The sequence below is a fragment of the Pecten maximus genome, chromosome 2 (assembly GCF_902652985.1).
Source record: "Pecten maximus chromosome 2, xPecMax1.1, whole genome shotgun sequence".
NCBI lineage: Eukaryota > Metazoa > Mollusca > Bivalvia > Pectinida > Pectinidae > Pecten > Pecten maximus.
Window position 1 is genome coordinate 52658613 of NC_047016.1, and position 19960 is coordinate 52678572.

Below are 19960 nucleotides of genomic sequence, written 5' to 3' on the forward strand. Positions count from 1 at the left end.
TGATCCAGTGTAGGTTTTGTGTCCCTAACTATTGAACATTGACGGCAATAAACCTGGGCGTTTTATCCTGAGGTATAGTTTCAGAGGAGAGATAAACGTCCCTATATATCGATTTCTACAGCCAGGTATGTCGTATCGACCTGTGTAGATCGATTATCATCGCAATTCAAACTGGAGACAGATGTCTGGGTAAAATAAAACATAAATTGGGGTGACCTCAAACAAGGACACATTAAACGAGGGATAAATATTTTAAAAAGATAATGAACACCAGACAAATAACCAAAACAAACAAGAATCACCAGAAAACTAAAAAAAGGAGGGAAGAAAAAAAGGCAATATTAAAGAAAGGAATTAAAATACAATCAAAATAAAATGATGTAAAAAAAAAAGTAAAAAATATAAACGGAGATGTAAACACAGTATAAAATATAATGGAGATGTAAACAGAATATAAAATATAAACGGAGATGTAAACACAGTATAAAATTGAATTTGGTCATGGACTGATAGGAAACGTGATAAATAGGCATTTATGTCGGGGTGAATAAACTCATTCAGGGTGACACCACTGGCTAGGAGATATGATAGGGAAATTTAACTCGCCTTCGAGCGTCATTTCTTGTCATCAAAATTAGGCGGAGCTGATCGGTAGACGATAATCACCTTCTGTACAAACCCAGATTAACGATCGGTATCTCCCTAAATACTTCCGCCAACTTAACTACAGCCATGGATTTACTCAGTCGAGCTCGACTCTCGTTAAAACGATATGTTCAATCCAAGTTATCTCAACCAGAAAAAACGACGACAGAGATTCAAGTAATAGTATTTGAGTCGGTAGGAAGCAAACTTCGTTTCGTCTCGTTGTTGTTTTCGAAATTACAGGTGGCCGTAACAAGGGCTTTGGTAGCCCGAGTTTCCTCTGGCCCTGACACCATGTATGGTGTACCAGACATGGTGTCAGGGCCAGAGGAAACTCGGGCTAGGACTTTGGTGACAAAGATCCGTCAGCGTTCTTTAGCCTCAATTTTTCTGGAGCAAAGCAGTTCATTATTTTATTTAAAAGAGAAAAAATATTGCTCTTCAATCCATTAATACTTTTCTAAGCTAAGTAATATCCTTAAAGGACACAAGGTGAAACCTGGGTCAGAACGACATCTTACTGACACTAAATAATGTGATTTAGAAATTCCAAGCAGCTGATGAGAAATACCGTAAATAATCTACTTCTATAGCGTTTTAATCTAAGCTGTTTTATCAGGTTCTTCGTCGGGTGAGTTACAAAGTAGCAAGATTTTCTTAACTTAAAGGAATTTCATAACTTAAAATTTCCATAGGAAAACATTACCGAATTTAAGGAAGGTTTCTCAATCAAAATGTTTTCCTAAAATTCTGTAATGTTTTCATATGGAAAATTTGAAGTTAAGGAATTTCTTTAACGTTGGTGAAACTGGGGCCGCCCTGGTATAAAGACAGTTACGACACATTACTTGCATATGTATACTCGATTACATATGGTTCCGTATCGGGGGGGGGGGGGGGGGGGTGGCTGTTAATGTTAAATACTAACTGTTGTGATCTCTGAAATCTCTTGATTTTTTTCTGAGACCAAATAATTTTAACAAATACCAAGACTTTAACACATGTATTTATGGTATAAGATGTTTTGATATAACTCCATAACATATATTTACAATTTAAGACAGCGAGGTTTTAGTGACACCGTGTTTAATATACAATACATTAGCTAATGTAGCTATCGCTCCTATACCCAGGTAGCTGATTATGATAATAAATATGTGAAATATGTGTAACTCATAAGCACATTGTCATTATACGCTTACGTGTTATAGTTTTTTAACAATAAACTGCATAACATCTTTAGGATCTTAATGTATCATGCAAATTTTATTTTTTTGAAACGAAACAGTATTGTGGAAATTTACTGTTCCAGGTATGAATTTGTATGTATGAGATCAGGATCAACGAGATAACTTAAATTTATGAATCACGATGCACACTGTTCTCTCACTCTCCCCAGCTCGGGATTACACCTACACAGACATTTAATGCATCCGTTTGGTGTAGGCAGTTGATTTCTTCTAAAGAATACGAAGTGAATGCGATAGCGAGTGAGCAATCTTTTATTGAGACGACTGAACATTCTCCGGGTAATAGATTGTCTACAGTCTCTGTAAACTGATGTCTAGGGTTCATATCAAAGACATATTGAGGCTATTCCTACAAACGACCGTATAAATTATCAGAATGACGTCAGAAAAAATTTTAAACGACATTCAACAACTTTCCTAATTCACATTTGACAACCAACATTACTATTTAAACCGGTCACGAGTCAGTCGAGAAGAATTATAAGATATACAGAAGTCGTGGTTGTCCAAATGTACATAAATGACATCTGGGCACTGTCTATAAATAGAGAGATACGCATGGCGGAAAACGGTCAGTTTCGGACTAACTTTTTCCCGTGCTGCAATTAATTGGAATTCCGCGTTTGATTGTGTTTCTGGGGGTTTGCTGCATTTTTGTGCATGATTGAATGTCTGAAATATTCTTCATTTAGACTTGTTATATTTTCTACAATAATGTGTTTTTGTGTCCATGTCACAGGGACACAAAATGTTTTACTAGTTGTCTGTGAGTTAATTTGGACATGCCTTATAGTATTACCACGCGAGTTTATTTCTTCCGAGTGTCGAGTTTGGAGTTGGGAAATACGAGTTGATGAATGCGAGTTGATGAATACGATTTAATAGAAGTGAGTTGATATATACGAGTTGATGAATGCAATTTAATAAATGTGAGTTGATGAATACAAGTTGATGAATGCGATTTAATAAATGTGAGTTGATGAATACAAGTTGATGAATGCGATTTAATAGATGTGAGTTGATGAATACAAGTTGATGAATGCGATTTAATAAATGTGAGTTGATGAATACAAGTTGATGAATGCGATTTAATAGATGTGAGTTGATGAATACAAGTTGATGAATGCGATTTAATAGATGTGAGTTGATGAATACAAGTTGATGAATGCGATTTAATAGATGTGAGTTGATGAATACAAGTTGATGAATGCGATTTAATAGATGTGAGTTGATGAATACAAGTTGATGAATGCGATTTAATAGATGTGAGTTGATGAATACAAGTTGATGAATACGATTTAATAGATGTGAGTTGATGAATACAAGTTGATGAATGCGATTTAATAAATGTGAGTTGATGAATACAAGTTGATGAATGCGATTTAATAAATGTGAGTTGATGAATACAAGTTGATGAATGCGATTTAATAAATGTGAGTTGATGAATACAAGTTGATGAATGCGATTTAATAGATGTGAGTTGATGAATACAAGTTGATGAATGCGATTTAATAAATGTGAGTTGATGAATACAAGTTGATGAATGCGATTTAATAGATGTGAGTTGATGAATACGAGTTGACGGATATGAGTTGATGAATGCGAGTTGCGAGTTGGAAACTGTGAGTTGCCAGTTGAAGAGTGCAAGTTGTGAATTTCTCAACACGCAATTCACACTTACCAACTCGCATCTTACAAACTCGCAACTGACAAAAAACTTAATTTCGGTGAGTATAGAATATTTTGATGTTTCAGGGGGTTACATCAATACACCTTGGCTGTAACACATGTTCAGGCTCCTGTGTCGGTCTGAACTTGAACTTGAACTTGACAGAAGATATTAAAGGGAAAAGCCATGTTAACTACATAATTGTATTTTATGCGATAGTTAGTGCCTGAAATCAAATCGTCTGGACACGTCATTATTTCAAATGAGTTTAATATTGTCAGTATAAATCTTAAATTTAAAAGGCCAACGCATTAAAATGATATATTCATATTTAGTAAAGTAATCGCGACAATCAAATAGATTTATTAATTCCTACAAGCATTACAAAATAAAAGTTTAATATTGTTGATAACATCTGAGAAATGAGAAAATACGCGAATGTGTATTATTAAAACAGGAATATATCTTAAAATAACGAATGAAATACTTTTTTTTTTAAGTTTTAACAATTCTCGAAACCCCAAGACTTCTACCAAAAAATGTGTTGATAACATCTTCGATAATTTGTGTATATTTAGGACTTAGTTTAATGAGAATGGCAAATTCGAACAAAAATAAACACGTTTGGAATGTCGTGTTGTAACTAACATGTATTTACATGTGACCTGCACGTCACGCGCATGCCGTCAACAGAAATAAATAGACTGCAACTGTTTTTGTTCGAGAATAATTATGATTTAATCATGATACTGACTTGCTGAACAAATGGTGTAAATTTATCCGATATATATTTTCCACTGTCCTCCATAAATAAGTTTATAAATGAATCTGTTTCATCATCTCTGAACACCATTATCGTATACAGCATATATATTGTAATGTTGATTCACTATGCGTGTAAAGAGAATGAAATAGAACTGTTCAATATGTTATCATGTTGATCATGAATTACAAATATATATAACTTTAAGTACAGATTGACACGAAAAGTTTCCCTCGCCTGTCTGCGTAACTTAACGCCCCACTCAAACAATTTTTTTATCGCATCGTAGCTCTAAGATGATATCAACATTTGATATGATTTAATTGAAGCTAAATATTCAACTTTTATAATCTTGATAGAGGTCGATCCCCAAAGTGAAAGTGTTTTAATTTACTCTCAAATGGATTCATATTTTTAAGGACGTTTCGCTCCAATTTCAATCCCGTGTCTGTATTTAAAAGCTCCTTAGCCCATTAATTCAATCTACAACCTTTTTAAATAGGAATTTTAACACAATTCGTGTTCACACGTTTTAGAGCGAGATGAAATGTGATTTTTCTCATTACCTCGGCCAGGTGCACGCGCCACAGAGCGAAACATTCAGTATCTCAAAACTTACAGGAGTTCATCGCTGTATGTTGGGTACACGTTGTTAAACATTAATAGAAAAAGAAATATATTAAAATAGAAACAGCCATACGCCCAGACCACATTTATGGAGTTGTGAACTTAAGGACCTAAGCGACCTTGACAGTTTGGACGCATTGAAATGAAATTGTGTCTAAATAGTAAACAAATTCCTGATTTATTGTGGGTTGTATCAAGGCCTTCGTTTTGATGTTATTGTAGGGATTATAAACAGAAAATTTAGGTGATGATGTTTAAAGTAGAATGTCGATTATTTGATACACACTTTGTGCATAAATAAGATATGGTTATCACGGCAAGGCCTTTATGATGAACCGGCAGGGCCCACGGTGTCCGAGTGGTTAAGGTGTACCGACACTTTATCACTAGCCCTCCACCACTGGGTTGCGAGTTCGAAACCTACGTGGGGCAGTTGCCAGGTACTGACTGTAGGCCGGTAAGTTTTTCTCCGGGTACTCCGGCTTTCCTCCATCTCCAAAACCTGGCACGTCCTTAAATGACCCTGGCTGTTAATAGGACGTTAAACAAAACAAATTTATGATGAACGACGGTTGTCTAATAGCTTTCCCGGATTTCACAAACGTTCCGTAACTCAAGATACATGTTGAAAATTGGAACGCATTTTTGTAAACCTTAAATATCATTTATTTCCTATTAAGAGTAATTATAAAAGATAAAAACAATAGACTGTTGTTTATATGCAAACAATACCAAAACTTACAAACTGTGCACTTTTACCCACCTCCAAAATCTTTGCTTCTCTTAAACAATTTCCTCACGAAGAAATCCTATCGTGCCCCGCCTCTGTAGCTTTCGGCTTTACATACGATCATTTTCGGGCGTTGATATTATTTCTCATTTGTAATTAAATATATTTCTACACTGTGAGTTTTATCATTTTTCTGTGACAAGATCTGTACTGGCTGTCGACAGCGTGATATCTTTAGTCAATATATACAAAACACAATCCTAATTTACCGAATTCCTGAAAGAACATGACGAAATACGATTCATTACTTATCCCGAATTGTTTCTGGTGATTTGGAGTGACATGACCTGTATATACAGAAATTTGAACAATGCTCAAATAAAATATAATCAGGTCTGAATTAGAATTACAATACATTGTTCTTACTGCTTTGACATCACGTTTTTCAGGTGAATGACCCTCTTGATTTCCTCATATCTTGGTTATCTCGATTAAAATTGCTCAGAAAAGTGACATTTTCAGTAAACAGAAAACAAATATGCAACACTATAATTTCTTTTACAAGGACATATTCCTAGCTGATAGTAAAAAAGGGTACTTAATTCGAATTGCCGATGAAGTCATTGTGTAATATCTATAGGTATCAACATACATTGTAACGAAATGTAAGAAATATGTTGCTGGCTAAAACTGTTCTATAACGTCAGCTTTTATAAGCGGTCACCTTTGTAGAGAAACCTCCCCTCGATCTCTATAAACGGTCACCTTTGTAGAGAAACCTCCCCCGATCTATATAATCGGTCACCTTTGTAGAGAAACCTCACCTCGATCTCTATAAACGGTCACCTTTGTAGAGAAACCTCCCCTCGATCTCTATAAACGGTCACCTTTGTAGAGAAACCTCCCCTCGATCTCTATAAACGGTCACCTTTGTAGAGAAACCTCCCCTCGATCTCTATAAACGGTCACCTTTGTAGAGAAACCTCCCCTCGATCTCTATAAGCGGTCACCTTTGTAGAGAAACCTCCCCTCGATCTCTATAAACGGTCACCTTTGTAGAGAAACCTCACCTCGATCTCTATAAGCGGTCACCTTTGTAGAGAAACCTCCCCTCGATCTCTATAACCTGTCTATAACGCCCACAAAGAGCAATATACTCGATCATAAATACTACATACATTTTTTTGATACATTTTGATAAACGGAGACAGAACTTACCTGAGGTGTCCAGGTATACATCCGTGGAGTTAAATACTTGTCAATGAGTTACCCGGAGAAACGACAACTTTATAAACAAACACAACTTGAAAAACACATTCTTCGACAGTGAAATTCGAGAGGATTCGCTTTGTTCGTGGTATTATTTTAGTGTAATTCGATACAGTTTTTGTATGTAAAATATTTCCAGTCGATAACAGTGAAACTTTTGTACCAGCACTTAAACCAACACCAGGTGTGACCATTATGTACAGGCACTTAATTGTCAATGTTAAACGGGCTACAAAACTTTTATTGGAACATTCTCACCGAGCTTACAAAAGATACATCAACACCCCGCCCTCCCGACATTTCCCGCCCTCTGACATACCTGTCGTCTGCTCATCTTCAATCTGTACCCCGAGATCAAACAGTTGTAGTTCATTCTTGTCCTTTTTATCAGAAGAATTGAAAAAAGCATCAGTAAACGTAACGTTTTATCAAATATGGCTCTTCTTTCCGGGTAATAAATTGTAGATTTACATATCTCGACTATAGGTAACAAGCTGACTATTCTTCTTTACATACATATGTACATAAATCACATCTGAAGCAGCAGAACATGTTTGGGAACTCTGCACCTGTTCATGCAGCACATAAACTATCGACATTACTTTCTCCCAGCCCGTGATGAAGACCATCTCGTTCACCTATTATTTAGTTTCACCACTTCACCATCAACGCATTTTCAAAGGGTGCCCCGTATCCATGGTGGGGAATCACGTGGTCTGCATGAAGTTGGTGGGTAACACAAATACAAAATGGCGGCCGTCAGTGTGAAAGGTGAAAATAGAGGTTAGACATTGACAATACTCATAACGTAAGCATTTTATAGCGACGAACATATACCATATTAAATTCTTGATATATCGATACCTTGTTTGTCTTGCAATTGTCCTTTGTTTTCTGTAACGTTCTGACCAAAATTATCTATTCACCGGGGGTATTGTCTCTTTTTCGTTTTAAGGGTTTAAAGTCCTCTGTTATGATCAAAGTTATGTTCACAACTTGTTTTGTGGATCCGACAAATTCAATGTGCCATTGTTCATAGTAAAATCAAAATCTGCATAGAGATCATGGCAAAAAAGTAAAAATTTCGGTCAAAACCGCGTCACAAAGTCACACGTGGTTGGTGACTATCTGCCTTTTACTAATAGTCTTTTACTAGTAGTCTGTTACTAGTCGTCTGTTACTAGTAGTCTGTTACCAATTACTAGTAGTCTGTTACTAAGCTGTTACTAGTAGTCTGTTACCTGTTACTAGTAGTCTGTTACTAGTCTGTTACAAGTAGTCTGTTACTAGTCTGTTACAAGTAGTCTGTAACCTGTTACTAGTAGTCTGTTACTAGTCTGTTACAAGTAGTCTGTTACTAGTCTGTTACTAGTAGTCTGTTACCTGTTACTAGTAGTCTGTTACCAATTACTTGTAGTCTGTTATTAGTCTGTTACCTGTTACTAGCAGTCTGTTACTAGTAGTCTGTTACTAGTAGTCTGTTAGTAGTAGTCTGTAACCTGTTACTAGTAGTCTGTTACTTGTAATCTGTTACTAGTAGTATGTTACTAGTAGTCTGTTATTAGTAGTGTGTTACTAGTAGTCTGTTACTAGTAGTGTGTTACTTGTAATCTGTTACTAGTAGTCTGTTACTTGTAATCTGTTTCTAGTAGTCTGTTACTAGTAGTCTGTTAGTAGTAGTCTGTTAGTAGTAGTCTGTAACCTGTTACTAGTAGTCTGTTACTTGTAATCTGTTACTAGTAGTCTGTTACTAGTAGTCTGTTACTAGTAGTGTGTTACTAGTAGTCTGTTACTAGTAATGTGTTACTAGTAGTCTGTTACTAGAAGTGTGTTACTAGTAGTCTGTTACTAGTAGTGTGTTACCTGTTACTAGTAGTCTGTTACTAGTAGTGTGTTACTAGTAGTGTGTTACCTGTTACTAGTAGTCTGTTACTAGTATTCTGTTACTAGTAGTGTGTTACCTGTTACTAGTCGTCTGTTACTAGTAATCTGTTACTAGTAGTGTGTTACTAGTATTCTGTTACTAGTAGTCTGTTACTAGTAGTCTGTTACCTGTTACTAGTAGTCTGTTACTAGTAGTCTGTTACTAGTAGTCTGTTACCTGTTACTAGTAGTCTGTTACTAGAAGTATGTTACTAGTAGTCTGTTACTAGTAGTCTGTTACTAGTAGTATGTTAGTAGTAGTCTGTTACTAGTAGTATGTTAGTAGTAGTCTGTTACTAACAGTCTGTTACTATTAGTGTGTTACTATTAGTCTGTTACTAGTAGTCTGTTACTAGTAGTCTGTTACCTATTACTAGTAGTCTGTTACTAGTAGTCTGTTACCTATTACTAGTAGTCTGTTACTAGAAGTATGTTACCTGTTACTAGTAGTCTGTTACTAGTAGTCTGTTACTAGTAGTCTGTTACTAGTAGTCTGTTACTAGTAGTCTGTTACCTGTTACTAGTAGTCTGTTACTAGAAGTATGTTACTAGTAGTGTGTTACTAGTAGTCTGTTACTAGTAATCTGTTACTAGTAGTCTGTTACTATTAGTCTGTTACCTGTTACTAGTAGTCTGTTACCTATTACTAGTAGTCTGTTACTAGAAGTATGTTACCTGTTACTAGTAGTGTGTTACCTGTTACTAGTAGTATGTTACTAGTAGTCTGTTACTAGTAGTCTGTTACTAGTAGTCTGTTACTAGTAGTCTGTTACCTGTTACTAGTAGTCTGTTACTAGAAGTATGTTACTAGTAGTGTGTTACTAGTAGTCTGTTACTAGTAATCTGTTACTAGTAGTCTGTTACTAGTAGTCTGTTACCTGTTACTAGTAGTCTGTTACCTGTTACTAGTAGTCTGTTACTAGAAGTATGTTACTAGTAGTCTGTTACTAGTAGTCTGTTACTAGTAGTATGTTAGTAGTAGTCTGTTACTAGTAGTCTGTTAGTAGTAGTCTGTAACCTGTTACTAGTAGTCTGTTACTTGTAATCTGTTACTAGTAGTGTGTTACTAGTAGTGTGTTACTAGTAGTCTGTTACTAGTAGTCTGTTACTAGTAGTCTGTTACCTGTTACTAGTAGTCTGTTAGTAGTAGTCTGTAACCTGTTACTAGTAGTCTGTTACTTGTAATCTGTTACTAGTAGTGTGTTACTAGTAGTGTGTTACTAGTAGTCTGTTACTTGTAATCTGTTACTAGTATTCTGTTACTAGTAGTCTGTTACTAGTAGTCTGTTACCTGTTACTAGTAGTCTGTTACTAGTAGTCTGTTACCTGTTACTAGTAGTCTGTTACTAGAAGTATGTTACTAGTAGTCTGTTACTAGTAGTCTGTTACTAGTAGTATGTTAGTAGTAGTCTGTTACTAGTAGTATGTTAGTAGTAGTCTGTTACTAACAGTCTGTTACTATTAGTGTGTTACTAGTAGTCTGTTACTAGTAGTCTGTTACTAGCAGTCTGTTACCTATTACTAGTAGTCTGTTACTAGTAGTCTGTTACTAGTAGTCTGTTACTAGAAGTCTGTTACTAGTAGTCTGTTACTAGTAGTATGTTAGTAGAAGTCTGTTACTAGTAGTATGTTAGTAGTAGTCTGTTACTAACAGTCTGTTACTATTAGTGTGTTACTATTAGTCTGCTACTAGTAGTCTGTTACTAGTAGTCTGTTACCTATTACTAGTAGTCTGTTACTAGTAGTCTGTTACTAGTAGTCTGTTACTAGTAGTCTGTTACTAGAAGTCTGTTACTAGTAGTCTGTTACTTGTAATATGTTCCTGGTAGTCTGTTACTAGTAGTCTGTTACTAGTAGTCTGTTACTAGTAGTCTGTTACTTGTAATATGTTCCTGGTAGTCTGTTACTAGTAGTCTGTTACTAGTCGTCTGTTACTAGTAGTCTGTTACTAGAAGTCTGTTACTAGTAGTCTGTTACTAGTGGTCTGTTAGAAGTCTGTTACTAGCAGTCTGTTACTAGTAGTATGTTACTAGTAGTCTGTTACTTGTAATATGTTCCTGGTAGTCTGTTACTAGTAGTCTGTTACTAGTCGTCTGTTACTAGTAGTCTGTTACTAGAAGTCTGTTACTAGAAGTCTGTTACTAGTAGTCTGTTACTAGTGGTCTGTTAGAAGTCTGTTACTAGCAGTCTGTTACTAGTAGTCTGTTACCTATTACTAGTAGTCTGTTACTAGTAGTCTGTTACTAGTAGTCTGTTACTGTTACTAGTAGTCTGTTACTAGTAGTCTGTTACACTAGTAGTATGTTACCTGTTACTAGTAGTCTGTTACCTGTAACTAGTAGTCTGTTACCTGTTACTAGTAGTCTGTTACTAGTTGTCTGTTACCTGTTACTAGTAGTCTGTAACTAGTAGTCTGTTACTAGTAGTCTGTTTCCTGTTACTAGTAGTCTGTTACCTGTTACTAGTAGTCTGTTACCTGTTACTAGTAGTCTGTTACTAGTTGTCTGTTACCTGTTACTAGTTGTCTGTTACCTGTTACTAGTTGTCTGTTACCTGTTACTAGTAGTCTGTTACTAGTAGTCTGTTACTAGTAGTCTGTTACCTGTTACTAGTAGTCTGTTACCTGTTACTAGTAGTATGTTACCTGTTACTAGTAGTCTGTTACTAGTTGTCTGTTACCTGTTACTAGTAGTCTGTTACTAGTTGTCTGTTACCTGTTACTAGTAGTCTGTTACTAGTTGTCTGTTACCTGTTACTAGTAGTCTGTTACCTGTTACTAGTAGTCTGTTACCTGTTACTAGTTGTCTGTTACCTGTTACTAGTAGTCTGTTACTAGTTGTCTGTTACCTGTTACTAGTAGTCTGTTACTAGTTGTCTGTTACCTGTTACTAGTAGTCTGTTACTAGTAGTCTGTTACTAGTTGTCTGTTACTAGCAGTCTGTTACTAGTAGTATGTTACTAGTAGTCTGTTACTTGTAGTCTGTTACTAGTAGTCTGTTACTAGTACTCTGTTACTAGCAGTCTGAATCAACGTGTAATAGGATGACCCAATACATTCTCTCGATCAGACAGGAGACAAAATGACGGTACGTGTTTCAGAGACATTTCAGGGACACTTGGAACACCTACATACGGTTAAGGATAAGCTGTATGCCTTGATCTGCTCCTGAAATCGACTCAAGAATTTCAATGAAGCCGGGCATATTGTTTTGACATTATAAATCTATCTTACTCGGCTAAACTAGTCGAATCTGAACTTTTCCTCGGTTCACACATCTTGTACAATGAACACTATCGATACTGGAGTTCATTTGAGCAGGTAATTGACAAGTGTCAAAATTTGTCACAATAGTCTATTCACCTGCGGTAGATTTCAGTTTTATATAGAATAAAGGCCAAGTTATCTCCACATAAAAGAGTTCCACTTTGCTGTGTGCAGTGCTATTTGTAATGACTAATCAATAACTGTACTTATTGTGTATTACCTGCCTTTCAAACATCCTGAGGACTATTGAGTTTCCAGACACAAGTATATCATTCGATTCGCGGTATCTTATTCCCATTGTTAATTTCTATATGGATTAACGACGATTTAAAACATTTAACTGAGACATTGTCCAGCTAAACCGTGCGATTTTCCTAATTATTCGGCCAAATTTTTTAACGATACGACATGTTGCACATTTTTAATTAAGGGAACCACATCTATATCCTGTCAAGTAATGATTGTCACGTTTGAAACAAGTTATTACTTTTATCCAAACCCTTATCTATCTGCTACAAGCTACATTTCACACTATTGAGAATATATTACATTAATTTTCATATATATATATATTATATTGTTTTGTAAAATAACAAATTTAAACACGTGTAATGATAAAAATATAATATCTACATGTAATTGAACGTTATGATTTGACATATAGACACGATTATCATGTATTTGTGTATATGTGTTGGTGATTCCCTGTGAAATGTCGCTGATCATTAAGTCTCGTGTTATGGCGAGGTATGTGAGGAATGCTGGTAAATGCACTGTCACTGTATAGCGTGTTTGAGGTTTGAGTTACGTGAACTCGGCTGTCAACTATCACAATACAAATTCAATTAAGCTTTCTCCTTTAAAAATTACACAACGAGTAGCAACACGCGGTGATACTATGAGTCAGATACTGAGCACGAGAGGTAAAACACCAACAATACACAACTCAGAACTGGTAATATATATTTTTTTTTTGGCAAAAACAATATTTTTTTTTTTTAGAGAAAGCTCATAGAAAAGATTATTTAAGAGAGTTGACAGATGTGACTGCGGTTTTAGAGAACAATAGGCGAGGTCTATCTGTGACATCGACGGGTTGTTAGCGAAGAGCAGTGGTGATATTCGTTTAACAGATAAACAGATAACCGTTCAACACACTAATTATCGGGTGGAGTAATCTACACGACAATGTGAAATCGACACCTGTTATCGGTTTCAAAACAACAGGACAACTCCTATTTATTGTCTTCGATTATCTCCCCTAGGTATATCATCTGATCGCCAGGTGTCGTCAGCTGTGAAAGTAACATATCAGATGTTTTTCTCCATAATTGTTTGTTTTTGCCTGTAATTTTGTTTCTTTTTTTAAGACTAGATTTTATTACAGGTTTTTATAGTTAGCCTGTTATTTATGGACTGGTGTCGAAGGTCACGTGGTGTGAATCGGAGTAGGAAATGTCAGTGTGTTGAATCGACAGACATTGTGAAATAAAGTGCGAACATTCTGACAAGAAAGAACATACATTATTTACTTTTTATTAAATAATGGTATCAGAAAAAACTTGTTCAAATCGTTCTGGTAGACTTGGTCGACATTTTGCGTGGCGTAATCAAAGTATCTTTTTCAACCTCATTCACAATCCAATATGTCTGGAATACATTGGTTTGTTTGTTTTTGTTTAACGTCCTATTAACAGCCATGGTGATTTAAGGACGTGCCAGGTTTTGGAGGTGGAGGAAAGCCGGAGTACCCGGAGAAAAACCACCGGCCTACGGCCAGTACCTGGCAACTGCCCCACGTAGGTTTCGAATTCGCAACCTAGAGATGGAGGGCTAGTGATATAGTGTCGGGACACCTTAACCACTCGGCCACCGCGGTCTGGAAAACTGTATGAGCAGCATCAAATTTAGAGAAAGAAACATTCATACGCAAAGTAAATGCCCTAATATCTTTTTTATTTCGCCATCTAAAGGGAGGGGGAGGGGGATAATCACATGCCCAGTCAAACTTTCTCTCGATTGGAACTCTTTTGCGTGAGTACAAATGGGTAAGTGGTACGACACCCTTTAACGATACGATCTGTTTTTCACCAGGAGATCGTTACTGGGAATGCAGACGTTTGTTCCTACTCTTTGAGCATATTCCAACCATAAAATGAGATTTTCTGATTTTGTAACTCACACGTATCACTTTTGACCTTTCAAGGTCACCGGTCATGTGTATTGAGAGGAGAGCGTTGCGTTTCAGAAGATGACAAGATAAATTATAGCAATGATAAATGAGACAACTGATATGACAGCCACGTATAGTCAGGTCACCTTTGTTTAGAATTTATTTTAAACCCGAGCAAGTTAAACGAGGATCCAGATTATCTTAAAGGAAGCGCGGAATGTTTTTTCTTCGGAATTACCAAATGTTATTAAATTTTTAGAAATAATGAACACAAAAAATGTCAAAAAGTTCAGAAATTTTTGTAGAATTATAGAAATTATGTTTCAAATAGTCTCATGATCTGTCCTCCACATCAAATTTACTTTGTACATTGTTGTAATAATGATTTTCTCTGTACATCTAGTTTTGTGAAAAGAAATGAAATAAAGTTTGAAAGTTTTGCGAAGTTAAGAGCGAACAGGTTTTGGCTATCACACATAATATACATGTATATAGATATTGATTAAAAGATTTTAGATTTAAAATAGGTACATTGAATAACGAATTACTATTGTCTAGTCTCCACGTATGGTTTATTTGTTTTATTGCATGTCGGGAAAGACACAGGGACCTGAGAATTGGTTACAGTATCTCTGCTATTTTACCTTCCCTAGTGTGTATACCACATTTTCATACTCATTCAAAGGGGCCTGATAATTTGATACTCAATGCAGTTTATGTGTTCTATACAAATTATTGTAGTTTTTGGATGGATGGGTTATATAAATATACGTCCTTTTGGAAAGGGCCAGTACATGTACAGGCTTAGCCTGTTGTCTAATCCATTTATTTATATATCTTTATGTAACTGTACATACATGTATTACTTACATATATTGAATTTTGAAATGAAATGGATGTGTTATACACCGTATCAACAATGAGTAATGATGACCGAATAATTGGTTTAACGCCCTAACACGTCGGGACGTATCTAGGTCACAAATTGTAGAAAGTTCTCAGGCCCCTGTGCTCTCTTAAGTACCGTTGGACCTTGCCTGATATACACCTATGATCCCCAATACAGATGTGTTTTTTTATCATCATAAAAGCATTTTTACCATGTAATGTATATTATAAAAGAATCCTTATTATTCCTCCTTTTAAAATATTGGAGTAAAATTCAGTTCAACACGTTAACTTATAAATGATAGTCATATTACACTATGACGACAAAACTTGTATTAAGGTATTTTCGACGCTATCATTGTTTAGTCGTTTAAGGTTTTACTTGCGCTTTGACGGGAATGAACATACCAGCGCACGTGTGTGTATTATACTGATGAATGACAAAGCCATTGTCTGCAATACAGGTGAAGTCATAAACGTCAAACCCGGTTATAAATCACGACAAAAGCGACACCTGGTGGCGAGAAGAGAGACATTATAGTCCCGCATAAAAGTACAGCCCAAGGATACACAATGATCGGCTGTCAGTGATCGCATCAACACGTATATAATGATATCGGCGGAACGTCGACGGTGTTCAAGACAGACGATCATTTCGTCAGCTTCAGTATCTGTCTGAAATCTCTTTCTAACCGCTCTCAATCGGGTAAAGTCGACACTTAAGTTCCGGGTTGATCCAAGCACAGGGACCTGCGAACTCGTTAAGTCTAAGTATGACCTTATCCCTAATGTGTATGGACATTTGAAGAAGTTTTGGGGAGCTGGTTTAACATGGCATCCCTCGATGTTCATTTTATGATATACATGTAACATACACTGAGACCGAAGACTGTCACTTATTTTGTTAAACACATTAAAATAGGTCTAAACAATCTATACCGTAACAAATTCTCAGGTCCCTGTGATTCTCCGAGAACAACCTATACCGTTACAAATTCTCATGTCCCTGTGGTTCTCTGAGAAAAACTTATACCGTAACTAATTCTCAGGCCCCTTTGGTTCTCCGAGAACAACTCGGGAGAGGTCCTTTTCGTGTTTAAAGTAATATTCCAGCTACAATAAAGGAACGGATAATGACCCCCATTTACTTAATCTCAATCCCGATTTTATGACATTGTACTATCCCATTATATATGTATGAAGGTTTAAAAACCTACTTCGTATGAAATATGTATAACGTTATACAAGCTCACTGTGTAGGAAATATGTATTACGTTATAATACAAGCTCACTGTATAGGAAATATGTATTACGTTATACAAACTCATTGTGTAGGAAATATGTATTACGTTATACAAGCTCAATATGTAGGAAATATGTATTACGTTATACAAGCTCACTGTGTAGGAAATATGTATTACGTTATAATACAAGCTCAATATGTAGGAAATATGTATTACGTTATACAAGCTCACTGTGTAGGAAATATATATTACGTTATACAAGCTCACTGTGTAGGAAATATGTATTACGTTATACAAGCTCAATATGTAGGAAATATGTATTACGTTATACAAGCTCAATATGTAGGAAATATGTATTACGTTATACAAGCTCACTGTGTAGGAAATATGTATTACGTTATAATACAAGCTCAATATGTAGGAAATATGTATTACGTTATACAAGCTCACTGTGTAGGAAATATATATTACGTTATACAAGCTCACTGTGTAGGAAATATGTATTACGTTATACAAGCTCAATATGTAGGAAATATGTATTACGTTATACAAGCTCAATATGTAGGAAATATGTATTACGTTATACAGGCTCACTATGTAGGAAATATGTATTACGTTATACAAGCTCAATATGTAGGAAATATGTATTACGTTATACAAGCTCACTGTGTAGGAAATATGTATTACGTTATACAAGCTCAATATGTAGGAAATATGTATTACGTTATACAAGCTCACTGTGTAGGAAATATGTATTACGTTATACAAGCTCACTGTGTAGGAAATATGTATTACGTTATACAAGCTCATTGTGTAGGAAATATGTATTACGTTATACAAGCTCACTGTGTAGGAAATATATATTACGTTATACTACGTTATACAAGCTAACTGTATAGGAAATATGTATTACGTTATAATACAAGCTCACTGTGTAGGAAATATGTATTACGTTATACAAGCTCACTGTGTAGGAAATATGTATTACGTTATACAAGCTCAATATGTAGGAAATATGTATTACGTTATACAAACTCATTATGTAGGAAATATGTATTACGTTATAATACAAGCTCACTGTGTAGGAAATATGTATTACGTTATACAAGCTCACTGTGTAGGAAATATGTATTACGTTATACAAGCTCATTGTGTAGGAAATATGTATTACGTTATACAAGCTCACTGTGTAGGAAATATATATTACGTTATACTACGTTATACAAGCTAACTGTATAGGAAATATGTATTACGTTATAATACAAACTCATTATGTAGGAAATATGTATTACGTTATACAAGCTCACTGTGTAGGAAATATGTATTACGTTATACAAGCTCACTGTGTAGGAAATATGTATTACGTTATACAAGCTCAATATGTAGGAAATATGTATTACGTTATACAAACTCATTATGTAGGAAATATGTATTACGTTATAATACAAGCTCACTGTGTAGGAAATATGTATTACGTTATACAAGCTCAATATGTAGGAAATATGTATTACGTTATACAAACTCATTATGTAGGAAATATGTATTACGTTATACAAGCTCAATATGTAGGAAATATGTATTACGTTATACAAGCTCACTGTGTAGGAAATATGTATTACGTTATACAAGCTCATTGTGTAGGAAATATGTATTACGTTATAATACAAACTCATTGTGTAGGAAATATGTATTACGTTATAATACAAACTCATTGTGTAGGAAATATGTATTACGTTATAATACAAACTCATTGTGTAGGAAATATGTATTACGTTATAATACAAGCTCAATATGTAGGAAATATGTATTACGTTATAATACAAGCTCAATATGTAGGAAATATGTATTACGTTATACAAGCTCACTGTGTAGGAAATATGTATTACGTTATACAAGCTCATTGTGTAGGAAATATGTATTACGTTATAATACAAACTCATTGTGTAGGAAATATGTATTACGTTATAATACAAACTCATTGTGTAGGAAATATGTATTACGTTATAATACAAACTCATTGTGTAGGAAATATGTATTACGTTATAATACAAGCTCAATATGTAGGAAATATGTATTACGTTATAATACAAGCTCAATATGTAGGAAATATGTATTACGTTATACAAGCTCACTGTGTAGGAAATATGTATTACGTTATACAAGCTCACTGTGTAGGAAATATATATTACGTTATACTACGTTATACAAGCTAACTGTATAGGAAATATGTATTACGTTATAATACAAACTCATTATGTAGGAAATATGTATTACGTTATACAAGCTCACTGTGTAGGAAATATGTATTACGTTATACAAGCTCACTGTGTAGGAAATATGTATTACGTTATACAAGCTCAATATGTAGGAAATATGTATTACGTTATACAAACTCATTATGTAGGAAATATGTATTACGTTATAATACAAGCTCACTGTGTAGGAAATATGTATTACGTTATACAAGCTCAATATGTAGGAAATATGTATTACGTTATACAAACTCATTATGTAGGAAATATGTATTACGTTATACAAGCTCAATATGTAGGAAATATGTATTACGTTATACAAGCTCACTGTGTAGGAAATATGTATTACGTTATACAAGCTCATTGTGTAGGAAATATGTATTACGTTATAATACAAACTCATTGTGTAGGAAATATGTATTACGTTATAATACAAACTCATTGTGTAGGAAATATGTATTACGTTATAATACAAACTCATTGTGTAGGAAATATGTATTACGTTATAATACAAACTCATTGTGTAGGAAATATGTATTACGTTATAATACAAGCTCAATATGTAGGAAATATGTATTACGTTATAATACAAGCTCAATATGTAGGAAAAATGTATTACGTTATACAAGCTCAATATGTAGGAAATATGTATTACGTTATACAAACTCATTATGTAGGAAATATGTATTACGTTATACAAGCTCAATATGTAGGAAATATGTATTACGTTATACAAGCTCACTGTGTAGGAAATATGTATTACGTTATACAAGCTCATTGTGTAGGAAATATGTATTACGTTATAATACAAACTCATTGTGTAGGAAATATGTATTACGTTATAATACAAACTCATTGTGTAGGAAATATGTATTACGTTATAATACAAACTCATTGTGTAGGAAATATGTATTACGTTATAATACAAGCTCAATATGTAGGAAATATGTATTACGTTATAATACAAGCTCAATATGTAGGAAATATGTATTACGTTATACAAGCTCACTGTATAGGAAATATGTATTACGTTATACAAGCTCACTGTGTAGGAAATATGTATTACGTTATACAAGCTCAATATGTAGGAAATATGTATTACGTTATACAAGCTCAATATGTAGGAAATATGTATTACGTTATACAAGCTCAATATGTAGGAAATATGTATTACGTTATACAAGCTCAATATGTAGGAAATATGTATTACGTTATACAAGCTCACTGTATAGGAAACATGTATTACGTTATACAAGCTCACT

The 19960-nt window shown here is 34.7% G+C and overlaps 1 protein-coding gene across 2 annotated transcripts in view; it reads right to left on the reverse strand.

Moving 5' to 3' along the window:
- Nucleotides 1-19960, reverse strand: part of LOC117322466 (F-box/LRR-repeat protein 7-like) — a 69276-nt gene that overhangs the window by 37277 nt on the left and 12039 nt on the right. The gene's annotated exons all lie outside the window — the stretch shown is intronic.